Below are 27,276 nucleotides of genomic sequence, written 5' to 3' on the forward strand. Positions count from 1 at the left end.
CTGATCTGTGAGAGTTAAAATACACTGAAATCTATTCCTGTGCCACTCACATACATCCTAAGCCCCTCTCTCTGACAGGCTTGATTTTATATATGACAGTAGTTTTATGTCTTAAATTTTAATTTAGTAAGATTTGCCAATTATTTCTATTCCAATTTATGCCTTATGATTTATTCAATTTTTTTTGCTTTTGAGATGGAGTCACATGTAGCCTAGGCTGGCCTCAAATTCGCCATATGGTGATATGGTGGTGATTGACCTTGAACTCCTGATCCTCTGGCTTCCACCTCCTGAGTACTGGGACCACAGGTTTGTGCCACTATGCCTGGCTTGTGTTTTTTATCTCTTAAGATTTCTTCCTGGGACCGGAGCAATGGTTTGCTGGGTAAGAGCACTGGCTGCTCTTCCAGAAGACCTGAGTTTGACTCCCAACACCCACATGACAGCTCACAACTGTCTGTAATTCTGGTCCCAGGTGATCCAGTCTTCTGGACTACTCGGTCACTAGGCATGCACATGGTTTATCTACATGCATGTAAGCAAAACATCCATCTATGCAAAAATAAAAAAATGGAAAGACTACAGAAGATTCTTTCTAAACCTCAAAAAATAATTGTCTTTTATATTTAATATATTTTTTTGTTTGAGCACTTTCACCATGGAGCTCCGGTTTATCTTCAACTCTTGATAGGTGTATTGGTCTTATGTGTGCTGGGCTTATAGGCGTACATCACCAAACTTGGCCAGATTGATTTTTTTTTCATACACAGGGTTATTGTCTAGGCTGGCCCTAAACATCTGGGCTTAAGCACTCCCCAGATTTTAGCTTCCCGAGCAGATAGGATAGAGGATTGTGCCTCATCCAACTTCTAGAACTGGATACGTGACAGAGATTGCATTTCATAAGGGAAGCAGTTCTTCCAGGATTTTTTAGGAAATAGTCTACCTTCTCCAAGACATACCATTCCAGCTCCATTAAGTTCCGTGTGTTACGACATTGGTCTCTAGTCTCCTCCATTACTCCAGACATTTCCCCTTCTCTTTATTTTCTAGACCAGTTTGCCAAACCCAGTCAAAATTCTATGGAGATTACTCTAACTTAATTTATAAATGACTTTGGGATGAGTTTCCTGCCTCATGCGGTCCTGTCTTCATATGTGATCATGGTTATAACTACTGCATCAGTTACGCAAGTGTGGGATGGTGGGATCCAGCTGCAATCCCAGAATCTGTGGCTAAGACAGGAAGCGCTAGACCAGCCCTGAGCTACATTGTAAGATGCATGTGTTTGTTCATTTTAGTTTTGTTCATTTATGTTGGAGTTTTATCCAGAGACAATTTCATATCTTCCTGGCTGGTGAAAGCCTCTCGTATGCTGGAATTACAGGTGTGTACTGGCCTAACTGAGCAGTATAATGTTAAACATTGAATCTTCTACTTGATTATCATTGGTGCCTGTGAATACTATTGAGGTTTGAAATATGTTTTTGATTTTATTATAATAGGTGGTTTAGAACAACTTCTGATGCTGTAACAAATTTCCCAAGATCAGTCAGTCAGTTCCTAAAGAAATTTATTTGGCTCATAGTTCTGAAAGCCAGAAAACCCAAAGCTGTGCCAATAGCTGCTTGGGCCTTCTTGTTGCATCATGACATGGTAGAGGACATCACATGGCAAGACAGAGCAAGTATGCCAGCTCAGGTCTCTTCTTTCCCTCCTACAGAGGCACTAATGCCACCATGGGAGCCCCAGCCTCATGACTTATCTAGTCTTGATTACCCCCTAAAGCTTCCACCTCTAAATGGCCTTCACATGAATGTAGGGACTATTTCCAACATGAGTTGGGGATGGATTGGTAGTATCAAGACTGAGAAACTCCAAGGTAACAATCAGTCATTCATTCTTCAAGATAGTCCTTTAAGTATTTACTCCCATATTTCAAATATTTTTCCATTTTAAAATACATGTACTTAATGGATTTGTTATTTTCACCTCCATTTCCACTCTCTCATCTTCTTTAGCCTTCCACCAAAACCCTTCTTCTTCCTGGCAGGTCCCCTCCAACTTTCATGCTTTCTTTTTGTGTGTGACTCATGCGTTTAGAGTTACTGGCTAAAGTGTAGGAGGGACATTACATACAGGAGCACGGGCAACTTACCAGTGGCTACTCCATGGAGAAAATAACCTCTTCCCCTAGCAATCTTTAGTTGGCAGCTAATCCTCTGGAAGAGTGGGACCTCATGGAGCCCTCCCCCATGAATGTTGACCACTAAACTGTAGATAAGTACAGCTTGCAGTGAGTCTGCGTGTGCAACACCCACGGCCTGAACAGAAGACAGCAATTTGCCTCCTGTCCCTCAGTCCTCTGGCCCTTGTAACCATTATTCCCATCTTCTGTGACATTCCCTGAGCCTCAGAGGGGGTCATATAAAAGTTCCATTTAGAGCAGAGCTCCCATCTCTTCTTGGCATTCTGACCAGTTACAGGTTTCTTCTCCATGCTGTATTGATGCTCTGCAGGGTTCCATGTCCTTCGCTTCTCCCATGTTGCATTGCTGTTCTGCTGGAAACTTTCTTACTTCAAACACACTGTAGTTAAGATTGATAACTTGACTGCAATAAAACCCTGGGTTGGAAGAACTTATCCTCACAATTCCCAGGCTTTGTTCCCTCTCCCTCCGGTTTCCAGTGCTTGCTGGAGAAGTCTGAGGACATTCTGATGCCCAGTTCTTTGTATGCCACTCTGTGTCCTTTGGGGGCAGTTTTTTGGAGGCCTTTTCCTTGTCACACAGGATCTTCAACTTTATGATACTCAACACTAATGTAGCTATTTTCCTTGTTGTCCTGAGCATGTCGAGGACCCACATGGGCCCTCCCGTTCTAGAAAGTTTTCCCTTTTCATCTCATTGCCAAATTTTCTCTGGCTATCTTATGTTCTCTCTAGAACATGCAATTTTTAGATTGAATGTTCTTGTAGGTTTTTTTTGTGTCATGAATAATAACTTGAGAGACACGGTCTTTTCATGCTGCTCACATTAGTCCCGGATTCCTGAGTTTAAGTCCTTGATCCCCTCACCTTACACACTCAAGTAGGTGGATGAGAGCATTCACCATCTTGCCTGACATCACAATCTTATTTTGAATGTAAAAATCAAGATGTGTAAGTTTGTGAAAGAACATTCCTGCTGAAATGCAACTGATGAAACATCAAGAAAGAGGGTTGGTTGTGAGCCTAGCCTTTAACGGCTGAGCTATCCCTCCAGCCCTCCAGCAAAGTGGCAGGCTACAAGATCAACTCAAGAAAATCAGTAGCCCTACTATATACAGATGATAAAAGGGCTGAAAGAGAAATCAGAGAAACATCACCCTTTACAATTGCCACAAACAACATAAAATACCTTGGGGTAACGCTAACCAAACAAGTGAAAGACCTGTATCGTAAGAACTTTGAATCTTTAAAGAAAGAAATTAAAGAAGCCCTCAGAAAATGGAAAGATCTCCCATGCTCTTGGATAGGTAGGATCAATGTAGTAAAAATGGCAATCCTGCCAAAAGCAATCTACAGATTCAATGCAATCCCCATTAAAATCCCAGCACAGTTCTTCACAGACCTTGAAAGAACAATAATCAATTTTGTATGGAAAAACAAAAGACCCAGGATAGCCAAAACAACCCTGTTCAACAAGGCAACATCCGGAGGCATCACTATCCCTGACCTCAAGCTCTATTATAGAGCTATAGTCCTGAAAACAGCTTGGTATTGGCACAAAAATAGACAGGCAGACCAATGGAATCGAATTGAAAATCCGGGTATTAACCCACACACGTACGAACATCTGATCTTTGACAAAGAAGCTAAAAATATACAATGGAATAAAGAAAGCATCTTCAACAAATGGTGCTGGCATAATTGGAGACTGGCATGTAGAAAAATGCGGATCGATCCATGTTTATCGCCATGCACAAAACTTAAGTCCAAATGGATCAAAGACCTCAACATAAATCCAGCCACACTGAACCTCTTAGAAGAGAAAGTGGGTGGTACCCTTGAACGAATTGGTACAGGAGACAGCTTCCTCAATATAACACCAGTAGCACAGACAGTGAGATCAACAATTAATAAATGGGACCTACTGAAACTGAGAAGCTTCTGTAAGGCAAAGGACACAGTCAGCAAGACAAAAAGGCAGCCCACAGAATGGGAAAAAATATTCACTAATCCCACATCTGACAGAGGGTTGATCTCCAAAATTTACAAAGAACTCAAGAAGCAAGTCTCCAAAACAGCAAAGGACCCAATTAAGAAGTGGGCTGCAGAACTAAATAGAGAGTTTTCAATAGAGGAGTCTAAAATGGCTGAGAGGCACCTGAGAAAGTGCTCAACATCCTTAGCCATCCGGGAAATGCAAATCAAAGCAACTCTGAGATACCATCTCACTCCTGTCAGAATGGCTAAAATCAAAAACACCAATGACAATTTATGCTGGAGAGGATGTGGTGAAAGGGGGACACTCCTCCATTGCTGGTGGGAGTGCCAACTGGTTCAGCCACTTTGGAAAGCAGTATGGAGATTCCTCAGAAAAATGGGAATAAACCTACCACAAGACCCAGCAACTCCACTCTTAGGCATATATCCAAAAGATGCCCATTCATATAACAAAGATGTCTGTTCCACTATGTTCATAGCAGCTTTATTTGTAATAGCCAGAACTTGGAAGCAACCTAGATGTCCCTCACCCGAAGAATGGATAGAGAAAATGTGGTACATCTACACAATGGAGTACTATTCAGCAGAAAAAAATAATGGAATCATGAGATTCCCAGGCAAATGGATGACACTAGAAGAAACCATCCTGAGTGAGGTAACCCAGTCACAAAAAGAGAAACATGGCATGTACTCTCTCATATATGGATTTTAGACATAGATCTGGGGAGTGCCAGCCTACAATCCTATTGCCAGAGAGTCTGGGAAACAGAAACTTCATTTACTGGCTGGTTAAGTACTGAGCTGAACTCAAGAAAGCCAGTATCAGAGAGGGAGGACTGATGATCAAAGGGATTAAGACTGGGCTGGTTGAACCCCCAGAAACAGCTGACCAGACAAAGGTTAACTCTTGAATCCCAGGCATCAGCCTGGGAATCCAGCATGGGACTGATCAAGACCCCCTGAATCTGGGTGTCAGTGAGGAGGCCTAGGTAATCTATTGAGCCTTGGACAGCAGATCAGTACCCATCCCAAGTATACACACGGTCTCTGGACTCCCATAGAACAATGTGAGGTGCACTCTCACCCTGAACTCTTGGGGAAGGGTCTAGGCCCTGCCCTATATGAAATGACAGACTATGGACACCCCCATGGAGGGCCTCACCCTCCCTGGGGGAATGAGGGGATAACGGGGGGGATGGGGGGAGGGCATGGGAGGAGGGGAGGGAAAGGGAGAGGGACCTCGTACTGACTTGTGAAGCAACCTTGTTTCTTATCTAAATTTAAAATGGAAAATTAAAAAAAATTAATAAAAAAAAAGAAAAAAAAAAAAAAAGAAAGAGGGTTGGATGAGGCCCAGATGGGGAGCACTTGTCTAGCATGGATGACGCCATGGATTCAGTTCGGAGAACTACATGAACCAGGCAGGAATGGCAGTACATGCCTGCAATGCTGCCAGTTGGGAGGCAGAACCAGGAGGATCAGAAGTTCAAAGTCATCCTCAGGTACACAAGTTAGTATGAGGGCAACCTAGGCTACATGAAACTGTCTTTAGAAAAAGAGGTATAAATCAAGAATATAATTACATATGTGTGCTTAAATAAGGCCCAGTAGAAAGTTCAATGCTCCTTGCTATAAAAGTACTGCTGAGTGCAAACTAATGTCAAGATGCTGGAAATCACTGTTAATACGGTTTTAAATGTCTATGGATTCTGTTGGTGACAGTGTTGCAAACACTGTGCTTTGTGCTTCCATCTTAAGAGAAGCAACACTATGCATCTGTTGGAAGTTAGGAAAAACTAAAATGTACTTTCTCCTCTCCAAGCTCATAGACCTTTGGGGGAGCCTTTGGCACTATGGATGCCCTACTCAGATGGTGCATCTTTTAACTGCATCTTCTAATTGTGCGTTTCCTCCTAATTTTACATCTCTTTGTTCTTCATTCTGATTTCCAGGAAATGACCTTTGTTCTCCACTCTTTGGCTGCATTTTCTAAAGATATACTTTAAATGTCTAATGAGTCTCTTTTGTTCTCAGAGCTTCCTTAATTTTAATTTCCCTTGCCTTTTACCCAACATATTCTTTCCCGTTTTCTAAAGATTTATAATAAAGGTCACTTTCCATTTTCTTCTACTCCTTATAGCATTGTGTCTTCATCATTACTCTTTGCTGTTTGGATATGAGTGACCACAAGTTCAAAATAATCAGCCATGGGAGTTTTACCGAGGATGCTTGTCACCTCTTACATAATTTCTGTCTTGGTGGAGGGTGTTTAAAAGGTGGTTTATAATTTTCAGAGAACTTTAAGATGTAGCTCAACAAACTATAAAAGGTCAAGGTGGAACATTTGCATTATGCCATGGATTCCCTGTGACCTTTCCCAATAAGTGTCTCCAGTGAGGCAAAACCTCTACCGATGCAAAATAAGTCTTGCTTGTTCTTGAATGTCATATAAATGAATAAATGGAATCATACATTATTTACATTCTCTCTTGGATCTGGCTCTTTTCATTCAACATACCTTCAACATTTGTATGTATTTGTAAAAGTTCAGTCTACTTTTTCCCTAAATAATGCCATATGGTATGAATATATTACATTATTTATCTGTTTACTTACTATAGACTTACCTTGTTTCCAGTTTTTGACAACTATGAATAATACATTACTGAAATTTTACATATTAGTAGTTAAATATACATATAGCATGGTATGGGTGGAGGTCAAAGGACAGCTTGTGAGACTCCGTTCTTACCTTCTACCATGTGAACCATGGACAGGAAACCCAGATCGCCTGACATAACTCAAGTGCCTTTGTCAGCTGAGCCATCTCGTAGGCCCCATCTCTAGATTTTAATTTCATCTTTTAAACACTTAGAATACAGTTAGAAAACAATGATACTTCTATGTTAGTGATTTCACTCACATTTCCTATGGCATCTCTTTGAGATCACATCAATGCTTGCTGAGGTATACCTGCTAACAGGGAATGCTGGAGAATGAATTCCTGGGGTCTTGACTTGGTCTCATTCTTCTGCAGTTGTCTATTTTACCCTCGCCACTGTGAAATGATTGCTCCGGGCCTGTTAACATCTGTTATTGCTTCTGGAAAGTCTGAGACTGCTGGCTTCTTATTACATCTTAGGTAACCAGATTGCTCTTGCTCACTGGTAACTCCTGAGATTTTCCCTCTGGAATTTATATTCTGTTCTTTCATTGTGTTATTTTTGGTGTGGTTTCATTTTTATTTCATCTTGTTTGATAAAGCAAATACTTTTGATGTAAGGTTTTGTTTACAATTATGCAATATTCTCAGCCATTATCTTTCCAAACACTGTCTTTCATTATCTCCTCTTACTAGTCTCTTTATTATTCCTTGTTATTAACATCTGCCTAAATTTGTTAGGGATTCAAGTCCTTCATTTTGCATTCCACAGTTCCTAAACATGCTTATTTTAAAAACATTCTCAGAGTTGGGAAGATGCCTTAGCTGGTAGACTCACTGGCTGTGCAAGCTGGACAGTCTTGCAAGCTTAATTCTGTCCCTGGAACCCACATAGAAAGCCTATATGGTGACTCATGTATTATCCAGTATCTTAGACATTGACTTTAAAACTTTGTCCACTAGTATCCGTCTTTACTGGTCACATCAGCATCCTGCATGGTTAATTTCCAGTTGCCAGTACTTACCTCTGTGACCCAGGACTTTTCTCTGGTTGTCAGAGCTACTGCACCCCAGATTTGAGCTGGAAGAAGTGCCAAGTCATCAATAACTCCAGGTTCATGAGGAGAAGTCTTGATAGTTTCCCTAGTATCCTTAACACGCACTTTCCCAGGGTTACCTGGGGGAAAGAAATTCCACTTGCCCATGCATTGGTAACTTACTTGATACTGTATACTCAACTGAATGTTTCTTTGCTGTGTTTCCTTGGATTATTGCCCAATTAATAATTATATTTGAAGTTATGCTTATTAGCATGAATCAACTTTATGAAATAGATATCACTATGACATCTTCATGTAGTGCATGCCCACAGGTACCCAATGAGTCTTGGCTGCAGAGTACCCTACTGTCAGATAACCCTGAAAATATGTTTTGTCCAGATGATGAGAAGCCTCCACCCCAGCTTAAGCAGTTCTTACTACCCTGCAGCTACCCATGTGATACCCATCTCAGAAGTGCCTCCGAATCTCTCCTGGCAGAGCTAGCCACCTGGACCACAGAGCCAAGACTTGCATTACCTGCCACGTGTGGGAAAGCAAACAAATTACTAATAACATGGCTGGCTCTGATCCTGAAGTGCTTTCTCCAGCACTCTAAGCCTCACCGCAGTGTAAAGCTTCACAGAACACGGAGAACTTCCTTTTTCCAACAGTATTTCCTTCCCACAAATTAAAACCGCATTTGTTGTCAGCCGCACGTCTGTCCATTCCGATGCACCGTTATTTATGCAGTGCCCTGCTTTTAAGAAGGTAAGATGTACCCAGAGGTCTCTCGTCTCCGCCTTGTTGGTGACCTAGCCCAGGATTTAAATATGGAAGAGACAGGCATCCAGGAACACTCCATGGAGAAGAGAAGGACAGAATTTCTCTAGCCCTTTAACTGCAGGGTGCAGTGTGCTGGAGTCCAAGTCCAAATGGTGATTGTTCATTCAAATGGGAAAGCCAAATGTAGACAATTTTTAATGGATACTTATTTTAATGTTACCTTGGGAAGAGCTTTTTCTTTATACATAGAAGAGTTGGTCAAAGTATACAGTATTTTTTTTTAAGTATACAGTATTGGGGCCCAGAAAAGAATTAACACCAACCAATGCAAATCTTCTGTCCTCCTGCCGACAGAACCTAGAATTCCTCTGTTCCAAAGTCAATAATAAAGCAGAAATGTCCTTAAAACCTTCCTCTTTCTTTGTGAGTAAAACTGACCATGAAGAAATCCTCTGGTTTACTGTGTCTTACAGTAGAATGTATGACTCATCACCGAAGGGTCCCGGCCCAGTTCCAGGAGCAAGAAACGCTGCACAGAGATAACCAGAATGATATGATCAGACAGGTCTGGGTTCTTCCTTCAGACATTACCATGAGGCCCAAACATCTTAGTAGAGGCTTATATATTTTTCATCAAATCCAAACGTTAAAACAGACAATTTTCCATTTTTTTTCTTCTTGTTGAAAGGATCACCTGAAATTGAAAATATTTTGCTTTTTTTGTCTTTGTGATATGATCCCATATACCCCAGATATAATCTAAACTTGCTGTATGGCCAAGGATGATCTGACTGCCTGATTTTCCTGCTCCATTTCCTAAATTCTGGGTCTATGTGCATGTACCAACACATACAGTTCATGTGGCATGGCACTATGGATCTCTAGCATGTTAAGCACATACTCTATGATCTGAGCTACATCCTCAGACCCTATCATGAAAAAAAATGGTTTTTTTTGAGACAGGGTTTCTCTTTGTAGCTCTGGATGTCCTGGAACTCACTATGTAAGACTAGGCTGGCCTCCAACTCACAGAGATTTGATAGTCTCTGCTTCCCAAGTGCTGAGATTAAAGGCATGTGTCATCAAACCCCAAAATTCTCACCACATAAATTTATTATGCTCTTCTCCTATTACAAAAAAAGCTTAAAATTAAATTTTGGGTTTGTATGTGTTGTTATGCTTTGTTCTCATTTTTGCCCCTCTGTCTTAGTTAGGGTTTCTATTGCTGAGGCCAAACACCATGATCAAAAAGCAAGTTAGGAAGGAAAGGGTTTATTTGGCTGTTCATCATTGAAGGAAGTAAGGACAGGAAGTCAAAACAGGGCAGGATCCTGGAGGCAGGAGCTGGTGCAGAGACTATCAAGGGGTGCTGCTTCCTGGCTTCCTCAGCCTACCTTCTTATAGAACCCAGGACCACCAGTCCAGGAGTGGCCCCATCCACCATGGGCTGGGTCCTTCCCCATTGATCACTAATTGAGAAAACACCTTACAGCTATATCTCAAGGAGGCAGTTCCTCAGCTGAGGTTCCTTACTCTCTGATGACTCTAGCCTGTGTCAAGTTGACACACAAACCAGCCATTACAACTGACCCTTTGTCAACTCGACACACAAGCACATCACTATGAAGCCACACCCTTTCCTTGTACTTGTATGCAAGTTTTCCTCTTTCTCCTTCTCCTCTTCCCTTTTCCTCCTCCTCCTCTCCTCCTCTCCTCTCCTCCTCTCCTCTCCTCTTCTCCTCCTCTTCTCTTCTCAACCTTCTCTTCTCTTCTCAACCTTCTCCTCTTCTCTTCTCCTCCCCTCCTCCTCTCCTCCTCCTCCACCGCCTCCACCTTCTCCTCCTCCCCCCTCCTTCTCCTCCAGCATTTCCCTGTGTAGCTTTGGAGCCTGTCCTGTAAACTGGTCAAACTCACAGAGATCTGCCTGCCTCTGCCTCCCAAGTGCTGGGATTAAAGGTGTGTGCAACCACTAACCATCTCCTTTCTCTTCTTAATCACCACTAATTTCTTATCTCTAGCTAACCAGCATCAATTAGCCCAGCAAACCAAAATGTTGCTTTAATAGTTCTGGTGTCTTGTTAATCACAGCTTAATTTTTCAGACCCAAGTAACCAGAATCACAGAATCTTAGTTCAAAATAACAAATAGCCTCGATAGAGTCTTTTAACTTCCCTCTGGAACTTCACAAGCCAGGCCTCCATCCTCTACACTGCTCTCAACACTTTTATCTTCCAAGTTCCACAGAGCTCTTAACCTCAGGGCTTTTCTAGCCTAAAGTTTCAAAGTTCTTCCACATCCTCCCTAAAACATGGTCAGGACTGTTACAATATTACCCCACTACACTGGTACCAATTTGTCTTATTTAGGGTTTCTATTAAAGTAACCAAACACCATGACCAAAAAGGATATTGGGGAGTAAAGGAGTTTTTAGCTTACATCTCCACATTGCTGTTCATCACTGAAGGAAGTTAGGACAGGAATTCAAGCAGGGCAGGAACCCGGAGGCAGGAGCTGACACAGAGGTCATGGAGGGGAGCTGTTTACTGGCTTGTTTCCCATGGCTTCCTTGGCCTGCTTTCTTTTTTTTTTTTTTTTTTTTTTTGGCCTGCTTTCTTATAGAACCCAGGACCACTAGCCCAAGGATAGCACCACCCACCATGGACTGTGCCCTCCCCTGTTGATCACTAATTGAGAAAACATCTTACAGCTGGATCTCACAGCGGCATTTCCTCAGCTGAGGCTCCTTCCTCTCTGATGACTCTAGCTTGTGTCAAGTTGACACACAAACCAGCCAGGAGTATACCCTCCCTCACTGGCTTCCTCTGTGTTCCTGCCTTCCTCTTGCTAGTTCCTTTCCTTCACCCAACTAGTATCCCTTCTGCCTTCTGTTGTCACATTTTCTCCTATTAACCTGTGAATTGTTATATACTAATAATTATATATATTTGCTATAGCATCGTTGGCCACGATCCTTACAATGGAGAGAAGCATCAATCCCTCACCACCCTCTGACAGTTAAGACTGTATGCACTGTGATTGGAGGAGTTTAAATAGATGTCAAATAAATATTTAAAATATATTGATATATTGCATCCTTTGGTACAACAGTTGTGTTACAAAGTCACTGCAGCAACTGGAATGATCCTGACCCCCAACCCATGGGAGTTTTGGAGCATGTCTGTCTACTGTCCTATAGTTTTCTGTTGCTGTGATAATAACCATGGCTGTCTTAGGTATGTTTCTGTTGCTGTGATAAAACACCATGAACAAAGGAACTTGTGAGGAAAGGGTTTACATCATCTTACAACTCTCATGTCACACTTCTTCACTGACAGGAGCCAGCTCCAGAACTGAAGCAAAAGCCATGGAGGAGCACTGGTTACTGGCTTGCTCCTCCTGAGATGCTCAGCCTCCTTTCTTCTGTAACTCAGGACCACCTGCATAAGGGTAAGACTCCTCTGAGTAAGCTGGGCCCTCCCACAATCATTACTAATTATGAAAATGTCCTACAGACTTGCCCAGAGGCCAATCTGATGGGGCATTTTCTCAGTAGAGGTTCCCTCTTCTCAAATGACTCTAGATTGTAATAAATTGACAAAACACTGGCCAGGAAAATGACCAAAAGCAACTTGGGAAGTAGAAATTTTATTACATTTTATAGGTTAGAGTCCATCATGGATCCAAGCCAATACTGGTGTGTGTGTGTGTGTGTGTGTGTGTGTGTGTGTGTGTGTGTGTATTCCATTTTTTAACCATACATACTTTTTCTTGGTTTTTCGAGACAGGGTTTCTCTGTATTGTTTTGGAGGCTATCGTTCCAGCCCAGCCTCGAACTCACAGAGATCCGACTGCCTCTGCCTCCCGAGTGCTGGGATTAAAGGCGTGCACCACCACCGCCCGGCATCTAATCCTTTTTTTTAAGGTGCTAGGAATTAACCTTGGGGACTCACACATGGTAGGTAGGCAAGTGCTCTACTATTGGTCTATATCCCAAGCCCTGTTAAGATCTTTTGGGATTACACACAAATCCCTCATGTAGTATTCACAACATTCTTCTTCAGCCTTTGTCTTCAGACCCTTCCAAATTCTGGCTGCAAATCAGTTCAAAAGCTTAAGAATCATGTGATCAGATTTAGTCAAAGCACTTCTTTGGTACCAATTTTTTATGTCAGCTACTATTTTTTGTAGTTGTAACAGCATTTTGTCAGAAATATCATAAGGAGGAAAATCTATTTTGGCTTACAGTTTCAGAAGATTCAGTCCACGGTTACTCAGTTCTGAATTTCTGGGGTTATGGCAAGGTACAGCATCATGGTGGTGGCAGTGTGGGGAGAACCAGGGTGTTCATCTCATGTGGGTGGGAACTCCCCCCCCCAACAGACATACAGAAGGGACAGGAACAGGATAGCTCTAAGGATACATCCTTAGAAATCTAGTTATTCCTGCAACATCCCATTTCCATAATTTCCCCCAATGGCTAAGGACCAAGCATTTAAAGCATGATCCTTCAAGGGATATTTTGTTTTAAAACCATCACAATATTGTAGTGTTAAAACTGTCATAATGTTGAAAAAAACTTAAGTCAATAAGAATCAGCATGAAGGAACCGGGCATTGGTGATGCATGCCTTTAATCCCAGCACTCGGGAAGCAGAGGCAGGTGGATCTCTGTGAGTGCCAGGATAGGCTCCAATGCTACACAGAGAAACCCTGTCTCAAAAAAACAAATGACAAAAATATCAACATTAAATATAAAGAAAACAGAAATATAGGGATACTTTAGCAATCCCGATCTAGCATCCTGAGAGTGCTTGTTAGGGTTTGGACCACTAGGAAGCAAGAATTCTCTGTTTATGACAATATGAGGGTATTCAGGCAACTATGGTTTCCTTCATCACTAAGGGTTACGAGTTGAGGTGATAGAGATCATCATAGCTTATGCTCAGGCAATTATGACATCAGCTTTAAAACTCTAACTCATCCTGCAGAGGCAATTGGGACTGAAGGTGTCCTGTTGTAAGAATTCTGGCCTGCACAGTGATGGGTTTGTCAAGGTGATGTTCCTCTGAAGTCCTTCTGCGTTATTGGCCTCCAAAAAAACATTGTGTTTGCCTTCTTACAGGCGGAGAAACTTAGTCAGTGAGGTGTTAGTAACTCACATGGGCTATACCATACTAAGTGCTGAGCACAGACTGAGACAGCAACTCTGAATGACTGGGCTGCTTGCACTCTAACGGGCTTGACTGTTTACAGCTCTGCTGGATCCTCTAAGCATCCTGATCCATCTGCTTACCGGTACAGTTAGCACAGTATCCAACAGATAGCATGTCCTCAAGTGTTTTGTAAAATGAACAGTGGATGATGTGCTTAAGTTCTGACTCCACAGCTTCTTTTCAGTTGACCCTAGCTGCCACCCCGAGCCTTGGCTGCCTTCCCCATATAATGGAGAAGCTAATGCCTGCTCACAATAACACAGTGTTGTTCAGAAATCAAATGCATTTGTGAACAGACTTGTATAAGTGGGAAAATATTCACTAAATGTTTAGAGTTCAATTTTAAAAATCCACCCACAATAATGTGTGTGCCCTCACTGCCCTCCCTGCTCAAGGACACAGAACACATCCTGTCCAGACAACGTTATGAATTTAAGCTCTTAGCTCTCAGTTGTTTCAGGAGATGGTTGCCCTTCTTGGCTCCATTTTACAGAAGGGAAATTGAATCTTAGAGATGCTAAAGAATTTGTCCAAGACACACAGACATGGAAAGAAAGGAAAGCATTTGAACATCATCAGTACATATCTGCTAGGCTGACTAAATTGTCTTTTCTGTGACTGCTTAGGGGAAAAAAGGAATTTCCCCAAAGATTACAAGATGTCAGAACTAGAGGTGGTCATCGGGCCCAATCATCGTTACTGAAGAAGTGATCAGACTGGGTTCAAGAAAGCCTGGCGTTGAAATGTAGGAGCCTGGCTGGGACTGCCCTCTCGAAGTGGCCTTCAGTAAGACACAGCACATTCCTTCCTCTGGCAGGATCAGAAGAACATAAATAAACTGAAAGTCATACAATTGCCATGTAGACATAGGCCTTCTTAAAAAATGAAACAAAATAAAAGAGAATTATTTAAAAGCAGCCTCTATTTCACAGGCAGCTCAGCTCTGCATGGTTAATCACTCATTCAACATGTTAACATGAATGCATTCCCGTCAAACCCTTCTTATGAATTATATTTAACTAAACCTCCACCATCTGTATTTCATATACAATTTTATGGTTTAAGCTTTCTTTTTATTTTTTGAACCAGCTGGACTGAGTATCACTTTTAGGTTTTTTTTCTTCTCTGTCCTGGAAATCTTTGCAAATCAGGACATGTACTATTATTACATTCTCTCTTCTTAGACTTTTATTCTTTGTGTGTGTGTGTGTGTGTGTGTGTGTGTGTGTGTGTGTGTGTGTGTGTGTGTGCGCGCGCGCGCACGCGCTCAGTGAGATTATCATGGACCAAATGTGATCTATCCTGCAAGGTGATGCTATTAGGAGATGCAGCCTTTGGGAGGTGATTACCTAATGAGATCAGAACCCTCTCAATGTGAATAGTGCTCCTGTGAACACTGTCTTACTCCCTCAGCCTCTTTCCCATGATGCAAAGGCACAATGAGAAAGCAGCAATCTGTGACCCAGAGAGGGCCTTCCCCACAGCCCCACCATACTGTCACCCTGATCTCAGAATTCACCTTCACACAATGAGAAATACATCTATTGTTTGTAAGCCATCCAATCAGCAGCACTTCATCTCAGTAGCCTGAACTGACTGAGGCAGATAGCTTTACTTTGTAAAGGATGAACAAAAGACCAAACGAGCTAGAATTCTTGATGGACTGGACTGTTAAACATATGCATTTGGTGACTTGTCATAGAAATGACATTTTCGAGGTTGCATGGATACAGAGGAATTCTAATTTGAACAGAGGATAAATCTGTAGAGAGCACTTCCTACAGAGAGCAGAATATGAAAGTCCAGATTTAGAGATAGATGTATCCAGGAAATGCTTGCTTTAAGGAAGGGTTCTCCACCCAGGATTCCTTCCCATGCCCAGCTCCCTCTGTGTATTTAAAATAAATAGGTCTTCTGTATCAACTGCTCCTCTTGGTGCTATGACCTGACAAAAGCCTCTTCGGGAAGGAGATGTGAATTTTTGCCTCCAGAGTTCAGAAGGGATACAGTCCCTCATGGCAGGAAGGCATGGTGGCAGGAGCTTGAGAAATCGGTCACATCGTGTCCACAATCAGGAAGCCGAGAGAGACGAATGGCTGATCTCAGCTTGCCCCCCCCCTTTTTTTCCAGTTTGATGCCTTCCATGGGATGGTCTGCCCATATTCAGGGTAGGTCTTCCTCAGTTAAACTTCTCTGGGAACACCCTCAACATACACCCAGAATTCTGTCTCCTAGGTGACTCTAAATCCTTTGTGGTCATGATCAGGGTTAACTATTGCACCCTCATAAAGACCTGTCACCTACACAGAGCATCAAGGATGCTTCTAATAAAAGAAATGTACTTCTGAAATATGTGACCAAGTCTCTTCTGCAGAGGAGGCAGGGGACTTTCATTGCTTGAAAAATGTATACTTACCACACACTTTATTCATTTTTCTGTATCCTATTTTATCCATCTTTATAAATTAAAATGTATTTAATTCATTAACTCCCCTCTTGAGAAGGGTGGGATCAAATGAACTCTTCTTATCTAGTCACAGGGACTACATAAGGATGATAATTCAACCATCTAGCCATGTCTTTGGCTTTGGTATCTCACAGATTCTGCCTTTGCACACACACTAAGAACCTGCCATGCATCTGTTCTGCTCTGTTACCTAACGCTTGTGTGTGTTTTTTTTTAAATCAAATCCCAGTGTGTTATTTTGCTACTAAAATCAAGTTGACTTTGAGGTAGACAAAGCTGTCTCTCATTGCTCTTTTTCTGAGTACTCTTTTATCTTTGTGAAGGGATGCTAGTCTTGACTTATGTTTTGTAAAGTAAGCAATGAGAATTTTAACTGGAATAATGATAGCATTCTCTTTTATAACTGAAGAGAATTGTCACTTTGACTGTGTTTCCCTTCTTTAAAAGTCATGGAGTTTTTCTGAAACTGCATTAGACAAATTTCTAGTTTTGACTGAACACTAAAATATTACATTTTCTTTTCATATATAGTCCTGAGAAATGAAGATGAATCCCATACTTTGTATTTTATTGAGCTTTTAGACAGCCCTTACTGTTTGCCCAGGGTACTCTATATTTGAGTAGGGAAGTGCCTGAGTTTACTCATACAATACCAATACAAATGGTATAAAGCATTTACTTACTCTTATTCACAAATTTTATGTATGTATAAAATGTTTTAAATAAAAATTTCCTTAAAATTGAAAAAAGCCTTTATTAATTTTTGTGTCTATTTCTTTGGGTTCATTAGGAATAATTATTTGTCTTTTAAAATTAATTTTTTATTCCTTTTTCGAGAACTTTATATACTTCTAGCCTGTCTTACCAGGATTCATGACTTTTGGTTTTTTTGAGACAGTGTTTCCCTATGGCTTTGGAGGCTATCCTGGAACTAACTCTTGTAGACCAGGCTGGTCTCAAACTCACAGAGATCTGCCTGCCTCTGCCTACCGAGTGCTGGGATTAAAGGCATGCACCACCACCACCCAGCTGCAGGATCTATGACTTTAATAATTATCTACATACAGAAAAAAGAAAAAGGGTCATGTTAAGAACCAATTATGAGCCGGGCGGTGGTGGCACACGCCTTTAATTCCAGCACTCGGGAGGCAGAGGCAGGCGGATCTCTGTGAGTTCGAGGCTGGGCTGGACCGATAGCCTCCAAAACAATACAGAGAAACCATGTCTTGTAAAAAAAACAAAAAACAAACAAACAAAAAAAAACAGTTATGTGAGAGACAAAGAGATCCTAGAGGTAAAAGTAAGTCACATGTTAAAAGGAAGAAATAATTCAAGAAATAATTCAAGGTGGGGAGTGTTACCATTACCCTAACAATTCTACTCATTAGAATCTTTTGTTTGTTTTTTCTGAGACAAGTTTTCTCGGTGTAACAGCCATAGTTGTCCTGGAACTGGCTCTGTAGATTAGGCTGGCCTCAAACTCACAGAGATCTGCCTGCCTCTGCCTCTCAAGTGCTGGATTAAAGGCGTGAGCCACCACCATGCAGTCTATTAGAATCTTCCTTAATGAAATAATGAATCCAGAGGCACAGTTTGATGAGAATATTCAGATCATGATTTATCAGGTCAAACAACCTAAATGCATTCACTGATGGGTAGTCTATGGGCCTGGGTGTGGTGGAAGAGTAGGTAGGCATTAAACACTAATGTTCATGGGGAAATTTGATAACTGGAGAAAATGACTGTGGATTATTTATTTAAGAAGCAAGAGGGAGGGGCGATATAAATACTTTCATGAAATCTCAACTAAATAAATAAGCAAGACTCACATCAAATATACACATAAACTACAAATCTAAGTACATATGTTTGTGATTTCCCCATTCCCAAATCACAGTTGAAGCCTTGTCTCCATGTGAAGAGTGGAAAGTGGGGGCCTTTGGGGACAATTAGTTCATGAAGATGGAGCCTCTGTGATACAATTAGTGCCTCAGAAGAATACACAATGGACAGATGTTCGCTCTCGCTCCTTTCTAAGCCACATAGATATAAACTAGGAAGTAAACCTTCACCAGAAACTGGATCTGCTAGCGCCTTGGACTTGTTAGACTCTGGAGCCATGAGACATAAGTGCTTCTTGTTCAAGTCCAGGCCTCTTCTATGTTGCTATAATCAAATAACGTAGATAATGGGTATTTTGTAAAGAATGAATGATTTACTCCTCACAGTTCTTGACTCTTGGAAGTGCAGGGTTGAGGAGTCTGCACCTAGAGAGGGCCTTCAACCTTGATCACCCCATAAGAAGGGGATAAAGAGCACAACTGCTCAGAGACTCCTATGCCAGAGCACTCCTTGGTGGGTGCTCCAGTCAACAGCCCCAGCTAAGCCTAGTCTAGCATCCCCAGATGAGAAGAGGACTGTATGTGAGCTCTCCATACAGTCCATCCAGCTGTCACTAAGTGACATCTGTGTGTGTCCTGTGGAATGGAAGGATCACTCAGCCACACCCAGCCTTGATGCCTGAGCCACAAAATGGAGAAATACCACAGAACGATTGCAGTTCGAAGTTAGCTCTCTGAGCAGCAGGACATAATGAGGGCAGTGGAAGATGGCTTTTTGCATTTGGGAAGGGAAGTGTCTGAACTTTCACACTGGTGTCTATAAGAATATAGAGAAACCTCTAGGCAGCTCACGGGCTTCCACCCAGAAAGTTCTGTGCCCTGCAGGCCTTGTTCTCTTAAATCAGGTTTTCTAAATTACCCCCAGGACATTGACACAGTCTTTTCCCTAACAACACTCTGGCCACTGGTACAACTACTTCATCTGATCTTTGTTGTGTGATGTTTTTGCTCTTGGGGGTGGGGCCGCCTCCCAGCTCCCAAATAAATCACACACAAAGGTTTATTCTTTCTTGTGAATACTGGGCCTTAGCTTGACTTGTTTCTAGGCAGCTTTTCTAATCTTAAATTAACTCCTCTAACTTTTCCCTCTGGGCTTTTATCTTTCTTACTTCTGAATCTCTTACTTTCCTTCTTACTCCATGGCTGGCTGGGTGGCTGGGTGGCTGGGTGGCTGGGTGGCTGGTCCCTAGTTCTCTTGCTCCTCCTCCCTCCTTTCTCCGTCTACTTATCCTCTCTGTCTGCCAGCCCCGAGTGTCCTTGCTCCTGCCCCGCTATTGGCCGTTCAGCTATTTATCAGACCTTCAGGTGTGTTAGACAAGCAAAGGATCACAGCATCACCGAGTTAAACAATTGCAGCATAAACCATAGTCACACACCTTAAAACAATATTCTACCACAGATCTTAGACACATAGCATGGCCATCGGAGGATAGAGTTCCACTCTGCAAAGGAAGCAGTCTTTTGAAAATGCCAAGGGATACTCTCGGATGATGGCTATGTGCTAGTCCCCGTGGGAAAATGACAGTTCAACCATTGGGTGGATCAGGCCCAGGACAAACATTTTCATTGGTTCCCCTTTGTGGAGCCCCTGTATGTGGGGCTAGAGCTGGTTTTAATCCTCCTAAAACAATTATCTGACAGGCATGGGTCAGAGTTGTTACAGCTGGGGCAGTCTCCGGGGATCATCTAATCCTTTCCTCTCATTTTGTAAAAGGAGAAACTCACATTTCATATGTATGGGTGTGTTCTAAATTAGACAGGATATAATTAGCAGAGGCAGCAAGCCTAGTCTCTCTGCTCCAGGTCTAGTGTGTGTGTGGGGGGGGGGAGTGGGGGTTCAAGTACATATGCACACACCTTATATGCCCTCATGTAATTCTAGGCTATGATAAGAAATGGGATAAACATCTGGGTGAGGTGGGGTAGTGTGCACCTATAATCTTAAAGCTTAGCACTTGGAAGGTTCAGGTAGGATGATTATGAGTTCGAAGCCAGCCTGTACATGACAGCAAGACTCCATTTCAAAGCAAAAAGAAGCAAATTAAAACCAACAGAAATTGGCCGGATATTTAGCACTTAATCAGCAGGCCTTTTACCAATAAACGCAACAGAAATTATCACCAATAAACGCAACAGAAATCCCCACTCAGGTGTGGCTGACAAGTTGACCCTGGAGTTGGCTGAGTGAGCTGAGCTTGAGGGCAAGCAGGGAGACCTCAGGGCTGGTGCAGAAGCATCTCTGGGTTCCCAGTCTGCAGGTGCTGGCCACCCTGGGGCTTGCTGGCCTGAAGAATGCCTGTCATTTTAGGACTTTGGGAGGGGCTCACAGGACATTGTGTTTGCTGGGAACAGTCTCTCTGCAAATGCTTGCACTGGGTATGTGCCTCATGTCAGTCTTATGTTGTTTTCTCTGTTTGGCATCTGAATACAAATGTGTGGATCTTTGCATGGTTAATGAGAAGTTCCATAACGTAGGCTTCAGTAGGTAATATTTATAAGCAGGTTAATTTTCTCAATGACAATGTTTTATGGGTTTCCTTTTTAAGGAAAAAAAAATGTTCTCCTGGGCATTGATCTTAAAGTTTGGTGTGCATTCTGAGGTGCGAGCACTTTAACTCTGTCGCTAAGCTCAGAGAAAAGCTAGCCCCATGTCACCCCCTCCCAGTCTTCTAAGCTCTCTATGAAACCCTGAACTGAAGGAAGGAGACAGAATCTGCCAAGCGCAGTAAGACTCAGATATGGTTCCCAAGAGCCTGTGTGTGGGAAGCGTATCGAGGTGGTGGAATGCTTGGTGGCCTCTCTACCCTCAGATGGGACTAAGGTAATTCTCATGGGACCCAGGGACACTCAGGAGAGGGTGTTTATGGCAACAGTGAAGCTGTTGATGATGTGATCTCACCATTGTAGTGTCACTGACCCTGCTCTGTGCCCTTAAGCCCCAGAACAGAACCTCTTTTCTTTCTAAAGTTATCCAGCTTCAAGAATTTCATTGTAAAAACAGATAATGGAAATAGTAGAAGGTATTTCTAAAGAATGCAAATTTATTAAAGTTGCTTAACTATGTCCCCAGGTTACTCTCTAGGATGGATCATACATACACACTGTTTAAAAACTGATTCCAAGTTCATGAATTAATTTCATCCACTTATGGCTCCAAGCTGGATGAATTCTGCCTCCCCCTTCCATGCTTTTCAGACAGTGAAAATAATAAGCTGTTCTGTGTGCTAAGACCTGATGTTGGTTTTGCCACATTAGCATTTTGTTCTTGTTCCAGACAGCATCTGCCTGGTGCAAAACCTAAGCCAGTTCCTGTGTTACCCGGCTGAGCAAAGGAGACTATTTTGAGGCTCTCAGGGGCTCATAAATTAATTCTGAAAACACCAACATAGTCATTTCTCTGGAGCTTACCACAGGGATGCAGGATCCTGGAAATGAACCCATGTAGAAAGAAGAAAACAGAAGAGCTTGGAGCCCTCTAAGGTGGCGGTTTTGCTAAATTTAAAGCCCAACAACAAGCTCATTATCGCCACCTGCCCTCCTGGTTTCCTTGGAGGCTTCAGTGTGATTGGCAGGGAAGTCATGTCTGGCACAGGCCTGTTGAGGCCATTGTGGGAACGAGTTGACAAAGCCATGCCGGCTCAGAGAGAAGCAGCATGGATTTGTTCATGTGGGCTGAGCAGACCCTGCTCACTCCCACAGACAAATTCATCCTCAATTGCTTAGCATGCAGCCTTTTCAACGAGTTAAAATATCAACTAAGATTTCCCAGTGCTACAAAATATACAGTTGGCAACTGTTTCCAGAGAGGAGGAAACCTCCCAAACCAAAAAGTGTACAGCTCTTTTCAAATTTCATCAAAGCTTTGAGTCTGGTAGGAGAGGTGTCTGAATCCCAGAAACGTTCTCTCTGCAGTGATGGGAGAGTAGCCAGAGACCTGAGGGACACTGGGGCCCAGTCCAGCTGGGGAAGGATGCTCTGCAGAGCCAAGGCTTGTTCATGGCCTTCTGCCAAATGTACTGACCTTGACACTGAAGTGCGGGCCTTAGGCAGGGCCTAGAGTACCAGATGCAATCAGAAACGAGGAGGAAACCTAGACAGTAATGTACGCCATGGAGACAGGCGGTAATAGGGTAGGGACAGTAGCATGTTGGGAAATGCTCCACAACTCTCTCACAAATCACAGATGTCTGTTAGAAGTTTTTTCTGATACAATGGTTGTTAAGCACAGTTTATAATGAATAATGCTCTATCATATATTCCACATTGCAATGGTTCTCAACCTCTGGGTCTCGACCCCTTTCTTTCCCAAGTTGATTTTTGTCATGGACTTTATCACAGCAGTATAAAGTAGACTAAGACAATACTCATCCCCAAGCTGGTATAAGGTAGTTCCAGTACACTTGGAGGAAAAAGACAATAGAGCCGGGAGGGGTCTGGAGGACTCTGAACTGCCCCCTTTCATCTTTGAAGACTGGACTATGAATCCAAGTAGAAGCAGTGGGAGTTCGAGCTGGGCATGGAGACACCACATTTTCCGGAAGTGTCTACATTGTATTAGGTATTATGAATGACCTAGAGGTGATCTGTTTGGCTCACACCTCCATATCACTGAAGGAAGTCAAGACAGGAACTCAGACGGGGCGGGAACCTGGGGGCAGGAGCTGATGGAGAGGCCATGGAGGAGTGCTGCTTACTGGTTTGCCCCTATGACTGCTTGCTCAGTCTGCTTTCTTACAGAACCAGGAGCACCAGCTGAGGGATGGCCCCACCCACAATGGGCTGGGCCCTCCCACATCAATCACTAATTAAGAAAACACCCTGCAGGCCTGCCTATAGCCTGACCTTCCTTACTGAAGCATTTTCTCAGTTCAGGCTCCCTCCTGTCCAGTACCTCTAGCTTGTGTCAAGTTGACATAAAACTAGCCAGCACAAACGTCTATATTTATTGTGAGGAGTGATTTTTGTTTTCCTTTCAAATCTATTCTGTGCTGTTTCCCTCAGTACCCATGAAGCTTTAGTTGCAGGACACCCACCACCACCACTAAAGATACCAAAATCCCCAGATGCTTGAGCTTATATTAAAAAAATGGTACAGTGTTTGTATATAACCTACAAACATCCTCTTGTATACTTTAAATTACCTCTTTATTTTGAAAAATAAACATTTAAAATCTATTATATCCATACAAAGAAACTGCAAAAAGATTTTTATATAACGACTGTAGCTCACTGTCAAGAGTGATGTCTGCTCTTCCAGAGGATGGCTGCTTGGTTGCCAGCATCCTTGCTAGAGGCTCATAAGCACCTGCATCTCCAGCTACAGGAGTACTGACAACTTTCCTGTTTTGTCGGTGCCTGCACTCGGGTGCATGCACCCAGATAAACACACAAGCACAAAACTAAAAATAAAACAAACACTGTTCTTTAAAAAGCTTTGTCTTGCATGTTGTAGCAAATAATTAGATGCAAGTTTAGCCAAGCATGATGGTGCATGCCTTTAATATCATCACCTGGAAGGCAGAGAAAGGTGGGTCTCTGAGTTCAAGTCCAGTCTGGTCTACACAGACAGTTTCAGGCCAACAAGAGCTCAATATTCTATGATGCAGCTATCTATAGTTATATTTACATTTCTAATATGGGTGTATTATTAGTTCCTATGTTACTAGATTTTCTATATTATCAAATATTTCTAGTACAAAATTCCTACTAAAAATCCAGTAATATACATGACTGTTACATAATAAACAGTGAAAAATAGATAATAGCAAAATTGTGGATGCAAAATGATCCTCAAATTTTATTAAATATATGCATGTAAAGTTGAAGAGAGAACACTAAATTTTGACTAGTGATTATCTGTGTTTGTCATGAGTGATTTCTGGTTATCTTTAAATAATTTTTTAACATTGTCTCTCTTTAAAATTAAAAAAAATATTTCTGCACATTTATGTTTTGCCAACCTGTATGTGTGTGCACCACTTGCATGCCTGGTGCCAGCAGAGGCTAGAAGAGGGCATCAGATTCCTGTAACTGGAGTTACAGATGGTTGTGAGCTGTCATGTGGGTGCTGGGAACTGAACCTGGGTCCTCTGGAAGAATAGCAAATGGTCTTATTTGCTGAGCCATCTCTCTAGCCCCTGTCAGTCCCTCTTGAATCACCATGTCAGTCCCTCTGCTGCCACCCCCGTATCTGTGGGTAATGTGTCACAGGGCCCTGAGGATACTGAGAGCTACATATGCTTAAGTCTGTATATAAAACTGAGCATTGTTGGCACAGAACCCACACTCATCCTCTGCTTTAAGTCAGCTCTAAATTACTCAGAACACTTTACACCAGTGGCTATCAACCTGGGATCACATATCAGATATCCTGTGTATCAGATATTTACTACTGATGTTTATAATACAGACATTTATATTTCATAATTAGCAAAATTTCAGTTATGAAGTAGCAAGGAAGGTGATCTTATGGTTGGGGGTCACCACAGCATTCAGAACTGTGTTAAAGGGTCACAGCATTAGGAAGGCTGAGAAGCATTGCCCTAGATCATGCAAATCCTTTGTGAATAACAGTGTCAGGAATGAAGCCAAGCATATTTAGGGTCAATAAAGATGCATTATTTTCAAATATTTCCTTTCTTTTCGTTTGCTTGTTTGTTTTGAGTCAGGGTCTCATGCAATCCAGACTGGCTTTGAACTCACTGTGTAGCTGAGAATGACCATGAGCTCCTGATCTTCCAGACTCTGGTTCAAAAGGCTCACTGTATTTGTCTCTACTATTTCCAATCTGCAGTTCATCGAATGTGTAACAGCTGAGCGCATGGGAACGGAGACAGACTAGATAATTTAAATTTATTTTTATTATTGTGTATATGCATTACAGGTGAGGTTCGTGTGCCACAGTGTGAGTGTGTAGAGGCCAGAGGACAACTTCATGGATTCCTTTTTCATCTTTCACCTTCATGTGGGTGCTGGAGATCAAAATCATCTGGATTGTGTAGCCAGCGCTCTTCCACTGAACCATCTCTCCAGTCCTGACTCCAGCATTTTTAATATTAGACACATTTAAGTGCTAAATTTAAAGAGGTTGACTTGTGAGTCCGTAGCTAGTTTATCACGGGTCGCAGTGTTGGGGGGCAGTGTTTGCAAACATGCATGTTGAAAGCATTTCCCCAAAATCTTCACAAAATAAACAATAAAAGATAACATTGAGCTTACTGGGATTTACTTTGTAGTCTATTTGAGAATGTAGACAAAGAATAGCTACACATGGGTTAGTCAGCAAAAGAAGCTGCTAATGGGAAATGGTTAAAATGAATGAATAAGTTTATATTTGGATTCTTATGAAAAGTGTGTGTGTGTGTGTGTGTGTGTGTGTGTGTGTGTGTGTGTGTGTTCTGGAGGGAAGTAGAGCAGTTTGCTCACTTAGTGGCTCTATCTTACCAGTTGCTATCTGTTCTGGTGATGTTGGAAGATTTGCTCTGCAACACTGCAGTTCACGTCCAACAATTTGCGAAATGGTATCAGCAAGTGGGGGTCAACATCTTAAGCACAAGGGTGCTTTAATTTTTAATTACATTTTCTGACATTACAATCAATATTTATTAAGCAGGCACAAAAACAAAAATGACACCCTGCTGAGTGCTCTGTGAATTATTCAAGGGAAAGTTTTTAGGATAATGAAGCCAGGCCTCCAATATGACTTGGAGATGTCTGGGCTGCCATTCCCTACTGCTGTGTTTCCACCACTGTGTTCCAGGGACCTGGCCTCATCCCATCGCTCTGTCCTCCCTTTGGCTCTCAGAGTCTCCTCCCCAGCATGACTGCAAGCCTGATTGCAGCCTGGCTCTGTCACTCTCTTCTTAAGGGGTTTTCACCCTAGTTTATGTGATGGCCTTTGCTGTTGTCTGGTGTCTCTAGGCAGTTGCACTTTCCAGAACAAAAATTTTACACTGGGAAAAAAAAGTCTCATGAGATGCAATTGATCCAACTCTCTATTTGGAGGGTGATTTAGGATTATAAGTTCAAATCTTTGTCCTTAAGAAAAATAAACAATATTGTAGGGTTCAATGGATCTGTCAAAGAAACTCTTCTTTTATAACTCAAATTGTTGGATTTTTGTTGTTTGTTTATTAATTTTAAGAGGGGAAAAATGACTCGCTGGTTAAGTGTGCATACTGCTCTTGCAGAGAACTCAAGTTCAAATCCCAACACTCACTTTAGGTGGCTTACAAATTGCCTGTAACTCCAAATCCAGGGGAATCTGACATCATCTTTTTGGTTTTTGCAGAACTGCATTTATGTACACACACTGAGGGATGGGGGTGGGGTGGGAAGGAGGAGAGAGAGTTCTTAAAAAGTTTTTGTAAATAAAATTGATTTTAGACTATGAGGATCATAAGCAAAGATATTCACACGTCACATCTCAAGTAACTGGCACTTGGGTCTATTTCTTCCCATTCAAAGTGTAGCCTGAGACGGTGAGAAGAGGAGAAGGATGTGAGTCTGTGTCCTCGGCTCAGTCACCAAGATGTCCTTCCTGGGAAAGACACGGAGGCCAGTGCTCCAGAGGGAGGTCCTAAAGTGTGGTTGCAGCATTTGGAGAAAAAGGTTGACTGGGTGGCAGTTGTCAAGGCACCTGCCATGTAAATTAGTGAGCTTTTAACTAAAAGAGGAGAGTGTCCAATGCTTGTATTTTGCCAATGAGACAACAAAATATCTTCACTCTGCATCTTTCCCAGATTCTGTGTGTATGCTATGGAACTTAGGCAGACCCTTGATTACAGTTAGGTATAGGATAAATGCAGATTTTGGAAAGTGTGCTGGCAATTTGTGGGATATGGGCTGAGCTCAGCTCTTCCCCGTGAACTGGTGAGACAAATGTGAAACTCTGAAGTGGTTTGAATAGGAATCGTCCCCATAGGCTCATATATTTGAATGTTTGGTCATTAGGGAATGGTGCTTAACAGGAATTAGGAAGTATGGCCTTATTGGGGTAGGTGTGA

The 27,276-nt window shown here is 42.2% G+C and overlaps 2 long non-coding RNA genes across 2 annotated transcripts; one reads left to right on the forward strand and one right to left on the reverse strand.

Moving 5' to 3' along the window:
• Positions 1 to 8,882: 8,882 nt before the first annotated feature.
• LOC110341740 lies at positions 8,883 to 11,177 on the reverse strand. The gene is made up of 2 exons (XR_002383725.2): positions 11,128 to 11,177; positions 8,883 to 9,385 (listed from the first exon to the last, which is right to left on the reverse strand). It is a non-coding gene; the product is annotated as an uncharacterized LOC110341740 (long non-coding RNA).
• A 9,384-nt stretch (positions 11,178 to 20,561) lies between these two features.
• LOC110341743 lies at positions 20,562 to 25,488 on the forward strand. Its single transcript, XR_002383728.2, has 2 exons — positions 20,562 to 20,647; positions 25,155 to 25,488. It is a non-coding gene; the product is annotated as an uncharacterized LOC110341743 (long non-coding RNA).
• The last annotated feature ends 1,788 nt before the right edge of the window (positions 25,489 to 27,276 follow it).

The sequence above is a fragment of the Mesocricetus auratus genome, unplaced genomic scaffold (assembly GCF_017639785.1).
Source record: "Mesocricetus auratus isolate SY011 unplaced genomic scaffold, BCM_Maur_2.0 Super-Scaffold_6730, whole genome shotgun sequence".
NCBI lineage: Eukaryota > Metazoa > Chordata > Mammalia > Rodentia > Cricetidae > Mesocricetus > Mesocricetus auratus.